At 42.2% G+C, this 9,512-nt stretch overlaps 1 non-coding gene across 1 annotated transcript; it reads right to left on the bottom strand.

Moving 5' to 3' along the window:
• Positions 1-298: 298 nt before the first annotated feature.
• Trnat-ugu (transfer RNA threonine (anticodon UGU)) lies at positions 299-370 on the bottom strand. Its single transcript has one exon. It is a non-coding gene; the product is annotated as a tRNA-Thr (tRNA).
• Between the last annotated feature and the right edge of the window lie 9,142 nt (positions 371-9,512).

Below are 9,512 nucleotides of genomic sequence, written 5' to 3' on the forward strand. Positions count from 1 at the left end.
CCTCGTCCCGTATCTCTCTGTTCTGCTATATATATATATATATATATATATATATATATATATATATATATATATATATATATATATATATATATATATATATATATATATATATATATATATATATATATATATACAGTAAGGAAATGAGGGGCTCTTTGAGGAAATACAGAAAGATAGGTCAGCAGTCTACAACGCCAAAGGAGGCATAGGGGTGTGCTTAGGCTCTTTTCTTTTTCACCTCGGGTAATGAAGTAAACATTTTTTTAAATATACAGAAGAAAGAAAGAAAAACACGCGCCCAGAGTGGGGACCGAACCCACGCCTTTCGATTACATGTCGAATGCCTTACCAACTCGGCTATCTGGGCGACTGTGTTCTCCTTCACTTTCTGGGCTATTTATATTAACTAGAAGTGTATCTGGCGCTTGAGGGTGGTAGACAGCGCCACTCTGACTACACGGGGAGAAGGGGACCTTCTTTTCAACCCCCGGGGCGTGACTCAAACGTCTACAGCCTGTCACGAGCGGGTAACTGGCGTGAAGCCCTCTTATGCTACCTAGGCATCAAGGCTGCCAGAACCGAGACCCTCGCTAGGCTTTCGCAGAATAATATAGTAAGGAAATGAGGGGCTCGTTGAGGAAATACAGAAAGATAGGTCAGCAGTCTACAACGCCAAAAGGAGGCATAGGGGTGTGCTTAGGCTCTTTTCTTTTTCACTACGGTTAATGAAGTAAACATTTTTTAAATATACAGAAGAAAGAAAGAAAAACACGCGCCCAGAGTGGGGACCGAACCCACGCCTTTCGATTACATGTCGAATGCCTTACCAATTCGGCTATCTGGGCGACTGTGTTCTCCTTCACTTTCTGGGCTATTTATATTAACTAGAAGTGTATCTGACGCTTGAGGGTGGTAGCCAGCGCCACTCTGACAACACGGGGAGAAGGGGACCTTCTTTTCAACCCCCGGGGCGTGACTCAAACGTCTATAGCCTGTCATGAGCGGGTGGATTTACGCATGATACGGCATAGCAATACGGCATTCTTAGAGACTTAAAATCTTTTGGTATCTCAGGTAACATGCTGAACACTCTTTCTAGTCACGTGTCTACACGAACATTCTGTGTTGGAGTGGGTTCGGCACTAGCAAATGTTCGTTCACGTGCAGGAGAATGGCGTGCCTCAACGTGGCGTTTTGAGCTGCACATTTTTTATCGTTAAGATGAACTGGCTTGGAAAGGCACTGCCACACTCCATTTTTTGCCTGGTTTATGTAGATGACGTTCAAATATCTTTCAAATCATGTAACATGTCCATATGTGAACGTCAGGTCGAGCTTGGGGTAAACAAAATTTCTCGCTGGGCAGACAAAAACAGTTTCAGACTTAACCCTGAAAATGCACCCTAGTTGTATTCTCAAGAAGGCGCGGAATCCTGCCCGATCCCGAAATAAAACTCAATGGTGATTCAATTCCAGTAAAAAAGCAACACAAGTTTTTGGGTTCGGTGTTTGACGAAGAACTTACATTAATCCCTCACATAAAATGACTAAAAAATGCCTAAAAACAATGAATATTCTGAAAGTCCTATCTCACCAATCATACGGTGCATACAAACAACTCCTGCTTCACCTTCATGCCGCGTTGGCAGGGCCACGGTTGGACTACGGAAGTGTAGTGTATGGTTCAGCCACGAAAAGAGCACCTAAAATGCTCGACCCAGTGCTTCACTTGGGCTTCGCCTGTCTTGTGGCGCATTGCGTACTAGTCCTGTCGACAGGCTTTATGCGGAGTGCGACAAATGGTGCTTAGCGTACTAGCGAACCTATGTTGACCGTCTATATGCCTCCAAAATCTCATCAATGAATAACCATCCCTTTAAACCGGTTTTTAATTATACATCCACAACTCAACTCTTTTTTTGGAAGAGAAAGTTGATTAGAAAAAAGGGATACAAACATATTAGTATTGATTGATTGATTGTAGGGTTTAACGCGCCGACGCAACGCAGACGATGAGGCGCGCCGTAGTGGAGGGCTCCGGATTAATTTTGACCACCTGGGGATCTTTATCGTGCGCCGAAATCTCGTACACACGGGCGTTTTTGCTTTTCGCCTCCATCAGAAAAGCGGCCGCCGCGGCCGGGAATCGAACCCGCGACCTCGTGCTCAGATATTAGTATTGAGACGAGGGTCGAAGAGTCAATTGACTGAAAGGGGACCCTCAATTATAAATACATGAAACGAATTGCGTAGAAGCAGCAAATGGGCGAAAGAGCCTAACAATTGAATATACTGTATAAAACACACAAGAACTTAGCATTTTATGTACACACACCCAGAAAGGTAGCTCTAATTGTAGAAATCTAATATAAAAGTGGTACAATCAGTTTGTAAATGTCACAAAGGAAGCAAAGGTACATGAGAACCTTGGGTACAATGCAAGAATAAAAGAGAGAACAACATCATAATTACCGCAAAAAATACTCTTAGGTTTTTTAAAGCAAGCAAGGGATGGGGATGATTTGACAGCCGTAGGCAAATTATTCCAAAATTTAACAGCTGTAAAACAAGTAGTTTTCAGACGGTAATTAGTGTGAACAGTTGGTAGTAACAAATTGTTATTATTTAAACACCTGGATACACTTTTACGGCGTAAAACAGTAACATCAAAGAGATCATAAGAGAGGTTACAGTGAAATAATTTCTAAAAAAGAATACCTATGTTATGATGATACAGCCCATTATTGGATAGTATAATATTCTGATGTAGGAGTTGTGAGGCGGAGGAACGACATGGACTGAATGTTAAAATGCAAATACACTGGTTTTGTATATGATGAACAGAGGAAACGTGAGAGGAGTAAGTGTTGCCCCATGAAACAATAACATAATGAAAATGGCTGTGAACAAAAGCAAAATATAAAGACAGCATAGCTAGGTGAGGGAAAAAGCGCCGAGCCTTGATTAAAGCTCGAATACCAGAAGCTGTTTTTTGCTTTAGGGGGAAAAGTGAGAACTAAATGTAAGGGGCGGGTCAAGGTGAATGCCAAGAAATGTAACGTGGTCGCAAGATGAGCTTAAATTAGGCCCAAGATGTTTTTCGGGAAGAAAACCGATGGTTTTCTGATGAGATTTAAAGACAGCAAATGTAGTTTTTTTCCGGGGTAATAACTAAGTAGTAGACGCGGCAACATTTTACAACGTTGTTAAGTACTGCATTCAAGTTGGCGGTAAGGCAAATTATTGATTTATTCGATAAGGAAATGGTTTTCTCGTCCGCATACAAGACGCCGTGAGAACAATTAAGACAATACGGACGACCATTATTATACAATATGAAAAGTAAAGGATCGAGAATAGATCCTTGAGGTACACCCTGGTTAAATGTTCTTGTTTCAGAAAAATTGCCAGCCATGTACATGGTATATTGTCGGTGAAGTAAATAGTTTTTCAAAAATGTTAGTGGCGGACCGGTATATGCCATGAGCTTCTTATTTTTTAAACAAGATATTATGATTAATCGTATCAAACGCCTTTGTAAAATCTACGAAGACTGAACCCACAGTATTTCCAGCGTAAATTGATTTTTTAATCAAGTCTCTTAGTGAACGCAATGCTAGGTTGGTGGAACGTCCCTACAGGAAACCGAATCGACATGAATTCAGTAAATTAGGTTTATTGAGGTAGCTGTTCAGATACTTGGAAAATATCGGTTCAATTAGTTTACTTAGACAAAAGAGAATGGAAATTGGGCGGTAATTTGACATTAAGAGCCGGTCACCCTTTTTTAAACAGGTATTATTTTAACTTTCTTTAAAAAAGCTAGAAAAGTACCAGATCTAAAGGCAAGATTTATTATATGGCTAAGTGTATTTATGATTAAATGAGCAACTAACTTCAAATGACAAATAGAACTGTTACCTAGGCCTGGCTGGGATCGTATTTTTCGGCGTGCCAAGCGTAGCGAGCACTTCTTCTGGTGTAACAGGAAACAAAAAGAAAGATTGGGAAGCACGGGGCAAACCAAGTTGCGCACGGAAAGGCTAGGGGGCATTGTGATAAAGGGACAAAAAATATTCTCTAAAGGCACCAGAAATGTGAGGTGGTTCCATCAGGCTTACTCTATTGTATAAAATATTTGACCTATAGGCGTCAGCTGCAGTTCTATTGAGGAAGGTATTCAAAAGATTCCATTGTTTTTTTGGGTTGTTGTGCTGTTTAGCAAATTCATTTTCATACTAACGTTTCTTAGCCTGTTTTAAGAGGACGTTTAGGAGGCAGCCGTATTTCGTATATCGCTTTGCTAAATTCGAATTATTGAACTGTCTTTTCGTTTTTTTTTAGATGCGACTGCATCTCATTCACTCGCCTTGTCCATGCAGCGTCGTCGGCGTTGTTGTCGTCCGCCCCTCCCCCATTCTCCTCGCCGCGCGAGCTGCGCTCTCCGCCGCTCACCCCCTCTTCTTTCTGATGCCCCTCTCTCGCGAGGGGCATTGGATTGGATTTGAATGGATTGGCTTGGCTTGGCTTGGCTTCGATTGGATTGGATTTGAATTGGATTGGATTGGATTAAAGTGGATTGTATTGGATTCTGTTGCGTCATAGCCGCGGCAGACACACTGGCACCGGCGCATGTGCAGTACTATCTCTTTTGCGATCTCCTCTCCTTCGGGCGCGCTGCGCATATAACCGGTGTGCCGCTCTCCGGCGGCCTTTCGGTCGACGGTTGCTCTCCGCGTGCGCTTGAACCCTCCTCAGCGTCGCATCACACCAGGGTTCCCGCGAGGGGAGGTGGGCGTTATTTTTGTACATATTGTCCTTTTTCTGCGTGCTTTCTATAACCCTTTAGTCATCCCTGGATTATTGGGGTAGATAAATCTCTTTTTACATTTAAGCGTGGTAGTACTTGATGATACGGCTTTTAAAATTGCAGAAGAAAAGTTACGCAGTGCTGCCTCTGCATCATCCATAGAAGTAATGATAGACCAATCAGTCGCCCGGATCGTTTCTCTAAATTGAACTGCATCAAAAACATACTTATTTATTTCCGAATACTGTTAGCCTTTCGGCTGTTACAGGAGTGGGACATATTAAGAATGTCAAACATCAATACATTCAAATCATACAGCGATTTAAACAGCAACACATCAATCTGCAGATATTACATGGCACATCCATATGTGCAGTGTGAATTGCATTGTTTCGGCATGTATGCGCCAAAAATAAGTAAAACGGGAAAATGATGGGTGATATCGATTTCAAGGACGGCAGAAAAGGGTTGGGGTGATATGTTAGATAGCGCATGGTCTATTAACGTGCGAGGACCATTGCGCGCATCTTGTGGGCGCATGTATCATAGATTCAAGTTCGAATCCAGTAAAACAATCTGTGTATGCAGCATACGATTTAGATTCGGTGCCATGTAAGTTAATGTTGAAGTCACCTACTAACCGAACGTCCTTATTTTCAAGTGATAGCTTGTTTAGAATTGTATCAAGTTAAGTAGGAATTCAGTCAAAGAAGATGAATGGGAACGATAAATGCAATCAATGACTAAACTAAACCAATGCAACCAATGACTAAACCGCCTATCAATTTCTGTTCCCTTCTCGCAGAGAGTGAGGGACGAGGTGATTATTCATGAGGTCTCCCTTTTAGACACATTCAAATCATCTCACACTGATCTTGTAGCACCATGGCATCTTCGTCCTGTGTCATGTGACTTGTCTTTCTTACAATACAATAAGAACAGGACACCGAGAAGTGGGATTTTGCAGCATTTCATGTATCTGCAGGATAAATACAGAGCTGCAGAAGTTTTAAGTGATGCGTCTAAAACGTTCACTGCGGTGTCTTGTGCTGCGCATGGACACAATTTTAAAGCAGGTAGAACCATTAATGTAAATACAAGTATTTTTACGGCAGAAGCATGTGGCATTTTTCTGGTTGTAAGTCACATAGTTGAACATAATATTCCTAAATCCATCATCTATACAGATTCTCTGAGCGTCGTCCGTGCATTGTCATCCGGAAAGTAATCGAAAAACCATGTCATTATTCATGTCTTCAAATCAATTATGATAGCTTATTCTTCAAACCTTGGGGTGACTGTATGTTGGGTGCCAGGTCACTCTGGCATGGGCGGAAATGAAGTGGCGGATGAAATGGCCGCCAATGCTGCACTCCGAAACACAATAAGCATAACAACACTACCTAACACAGACCTCAAGCCACACATCAGACAACAACTCCGTAAAACTTGGGAAGCAGACTGGAGCGAACAGACAGACAACAAACTACACTAGGGTGTGTTTCGTCTTTTCTTTCTTCGTCCTGTGCTAAAGTTCGCTAGAAGTATGAGTTCATTACATATGTCTTGTACCATCCACATCATTGCTAGCTTCTTTAGCTAGTACATAGAATCCAGGACCGAGAAAGGTATGTCAGAACTATGAGAAAAGGTCCCTACTGAATAAACGACCATTCATCGCCAAAACAGCTGAACAAAGCAGCGACTGCCGTTCTCCGGCTAGGTACCAAAATTCTTGTTGATATACCTGGACATGTACTCACAAATCCAAGTTTTCTTCCCTTTGTTTATATAATCACGGCAGAGCAGAATGGGGCTACAAAAGTGTAACTTGAGCTTTGGGAGCAGTCTCACCACAGTGCCAACAAAATGGGCTGCCATATCACTAAAAATATTGAAACAAACTTGCTTAATCGGATTCTCGTCTTCCCCCATGATGGTTGCAATTAATTAGTAATACCACTGAATGACCTTAGAGTCTAACTCATTCAGCTCAACATTAAGGTTGGCTTCAGTAACCAGCCTGAAATAAAGGCTTCAACAGAAACCTGCCTGGTCAGTATAAATCTTCGAATATACTGGAATTCGGCTGCTGTAAAACGCAGATGAAAAATAAAAAATAACAAACTTCGCCACAAATCACCGCAAGCAAGAACTAAAAGCTATGCGAGCAACGAAGCACAATCTCTGAAGCATAAATTCAAAGAAAAGTGACGTCAATATAGCTAAAACGGACGGTGTGACGGCTATAAAATGTGCGGCCAAGCGAGAATAGAGACGTCACCGAAACTGTAGAGTCGCAACTAGGCTACTAGTTATTTCCTCTTCAAGGAGTACTCCTTTATGCATTATTTTGAATGATTCGTAAAAACGAAAAGCAATAACAGTATATGAGCGTAAGCTTATACTGTTGCCTAGCCTTCCTGCCACGCGCCCACGTTATCCGGAAAAGATAGCTTTTAATAAGGACGCCGTCAGTTCCCATAAACATGGTTTATGCATTGCTTGCGAGCCTTTTCTTATGTCTATGTTTTTGGAGAACTTACGAAAGGCCGTATTATTGTCATCAATCAGATGGTTTGCTGAATAGGGAGGAAAAATGCGGGCCAGCTAAGCCAGAAAAGACGGCCTCAGCAAGCCGCCAGAGGTTGCCCTGAACTGCGCACTGTCAAAATAAACAAACATGAACCATAATGCTAAGAAAAAAAATAAACAAGGATCAGCAGAAGGAAAAAGGCAGGAGTAGCAAAGGTCCTGCCCTTTGTTTCTCTTCGCTGTTGTTTATTTTCTGCAGTGAATATAATTCAAACACTAACAATTTAAATAGCACAACTTTCGGCATTACCATAAAACATGCTTACGTGTGTTCGGTTCGCGATACTTGGCGCGGGCAGACAAAAAAACTATACGGTGCCAAACCTCTCTAAACTATCTCTAGTGAGCCGCACGTTGCAATTGTTCGGCCGAATAAAGTCTTTCGGGTGACCTGGGAGGAAAACGTTCGGTGCAGTCTTCAGGCGAACTGACTTACTGTTTCTCATGCGCTCTGCTCATTAGAAGTCTAGAAAGAGGGTACGACAACTTCGCTTTTCGCGTCATACTAAAAGGCTGCACTTTCCATGTGCTTATAAAGCCATCAAAAAGTTTGGCTGCAATCTGCTCGAGGGCCAAAGCTGAAACAGCTTCCGTGTTGCAAACATCGAAAGTTAATCAAGGGAATATACGTTTCAATTGCTTTCGAGAGCTGCACACGCGGAATGTTCATTCAGGAGCGACAGAGCCTTTTTAACTGTGAACAGGCAGCGTTCACTATCGGATATTCGACGCCCGAAGCTGAAACTACAATGAGTGTGCCCAAAACTTCGCTCTTATATCCCAGGAAAAAAAAACAGAAATGAAACAAGCCCATAGCTTTACCCTTAGCCCATAAGGGTAAAGCATACTACAAAGTGACAGACTGCCCAAGTAGTGCCGTTCAAGCTTGGGAAGTATAACATTTTGTAGCAACGGTTACAATACAACTGATGTCTTGTACAAACGAGGTCCATATGGGCCAGAAATACAAAATAGTTGCAGTCTATACAAAGAATTGTGATTAAATCGGAACCGTGTATGGGAGCTTTCTATTGCCAATTTGCGCACGGAGCACCTGTTAATAAATATCCACTTTGTGTATTTTTAGCGGCAATAAAATCTTAGCAAATATTGGCACAATCTTGAAGTATCTGCCAACTCTAAGTGCGAATATTTTTCTTTTTTGTTAACGTGATACGGGGGATTATTGACGGATTCTCACTCCCAGGTAACTCTACCCCTCGGACTAGATGGTGGATCTGTAATGCGTGCCACAACCTTTCCATTACACAAGCAAATAAAACCAGCTGGGGAGGGAAGCTGTTCTGGGCACCTTATCTTACGCAAAGGCGTGGTTTCAAACCGTTACGGGGCGGAAGACCACATGACACGAACCGTGCAGCGATGCAGGGATGTACAGTAGTGGCCCGTCAATTCGAACTGCAAGGGTAGGCCATCTCATTTCTAAATAATTAAAGCTCCCAGTAACGGAAGTAAAAAAAAACACTCAGTGCAATGCGATTGCAATGCAAAGCCAGAAGCAGCACTTTTTGATCAACGAGTCAATGTAGAGGAAGGTCTTCTCTTCGTCTTCTCGAAACTTGAATATAGGGGTGGCGTTCAATCCGATCATTAATTCCGAGCGATGATCGCACTTGTGCGTTGTCCAACACCTCTTCGTTGTCAATTGCAGCTTCCTGCTCTACAAGTCTAACATCAAAGGTTAACTATAACATCAGAATTATCCGTAAATTCGAGTGAGACGACCTTTTTACAAGCGGCCATAACGGAATCCGGGCCGGCTGCGACCGCACACACTCGTAGCCGTCAATACCGCGAATGGCTCCGGGTAGGATTGTCCACGTAGGCCCTGTGATAATAGTAGTGAAAAAAAGGTATAAAATATTTACTGAATTGTACAAAACCTGTTCCAGACACTCAGATACGGTAACAGAAAAGGAAAAACGGAAAAGTTGGGATGAAATTTCTGCCCACATGACATCAAATCCATTCACATTGCCCTATAAAATAGCGAGGAACCAGATTAAGAAAAAGGTGGTATTGTCGAGCATACCTAAGAAGAATGAAGAACGGACACAATCAGTCGAAGAAACGGTTGAAGAAT

Source organism: Haemaphysalis longicornis, unplaced genomic scaffold (genome assembly GCF_048455015.1).
Source record: "Haemaphysalis longicornis isolate Haplotype H1 unplaced genomic scaffold, Haemaphysalis longicornis Haplotype H1 scaffold_1, whole genome shotgun sequence".
Classification (NCBI taxonomy): domain Eukaryota; kingdom Metazoa; phylum Arthropoda; class Arachnida; order Ixodida; family Ixodidae; genus Haemaphysalis; species Haemaphysalis longicornis.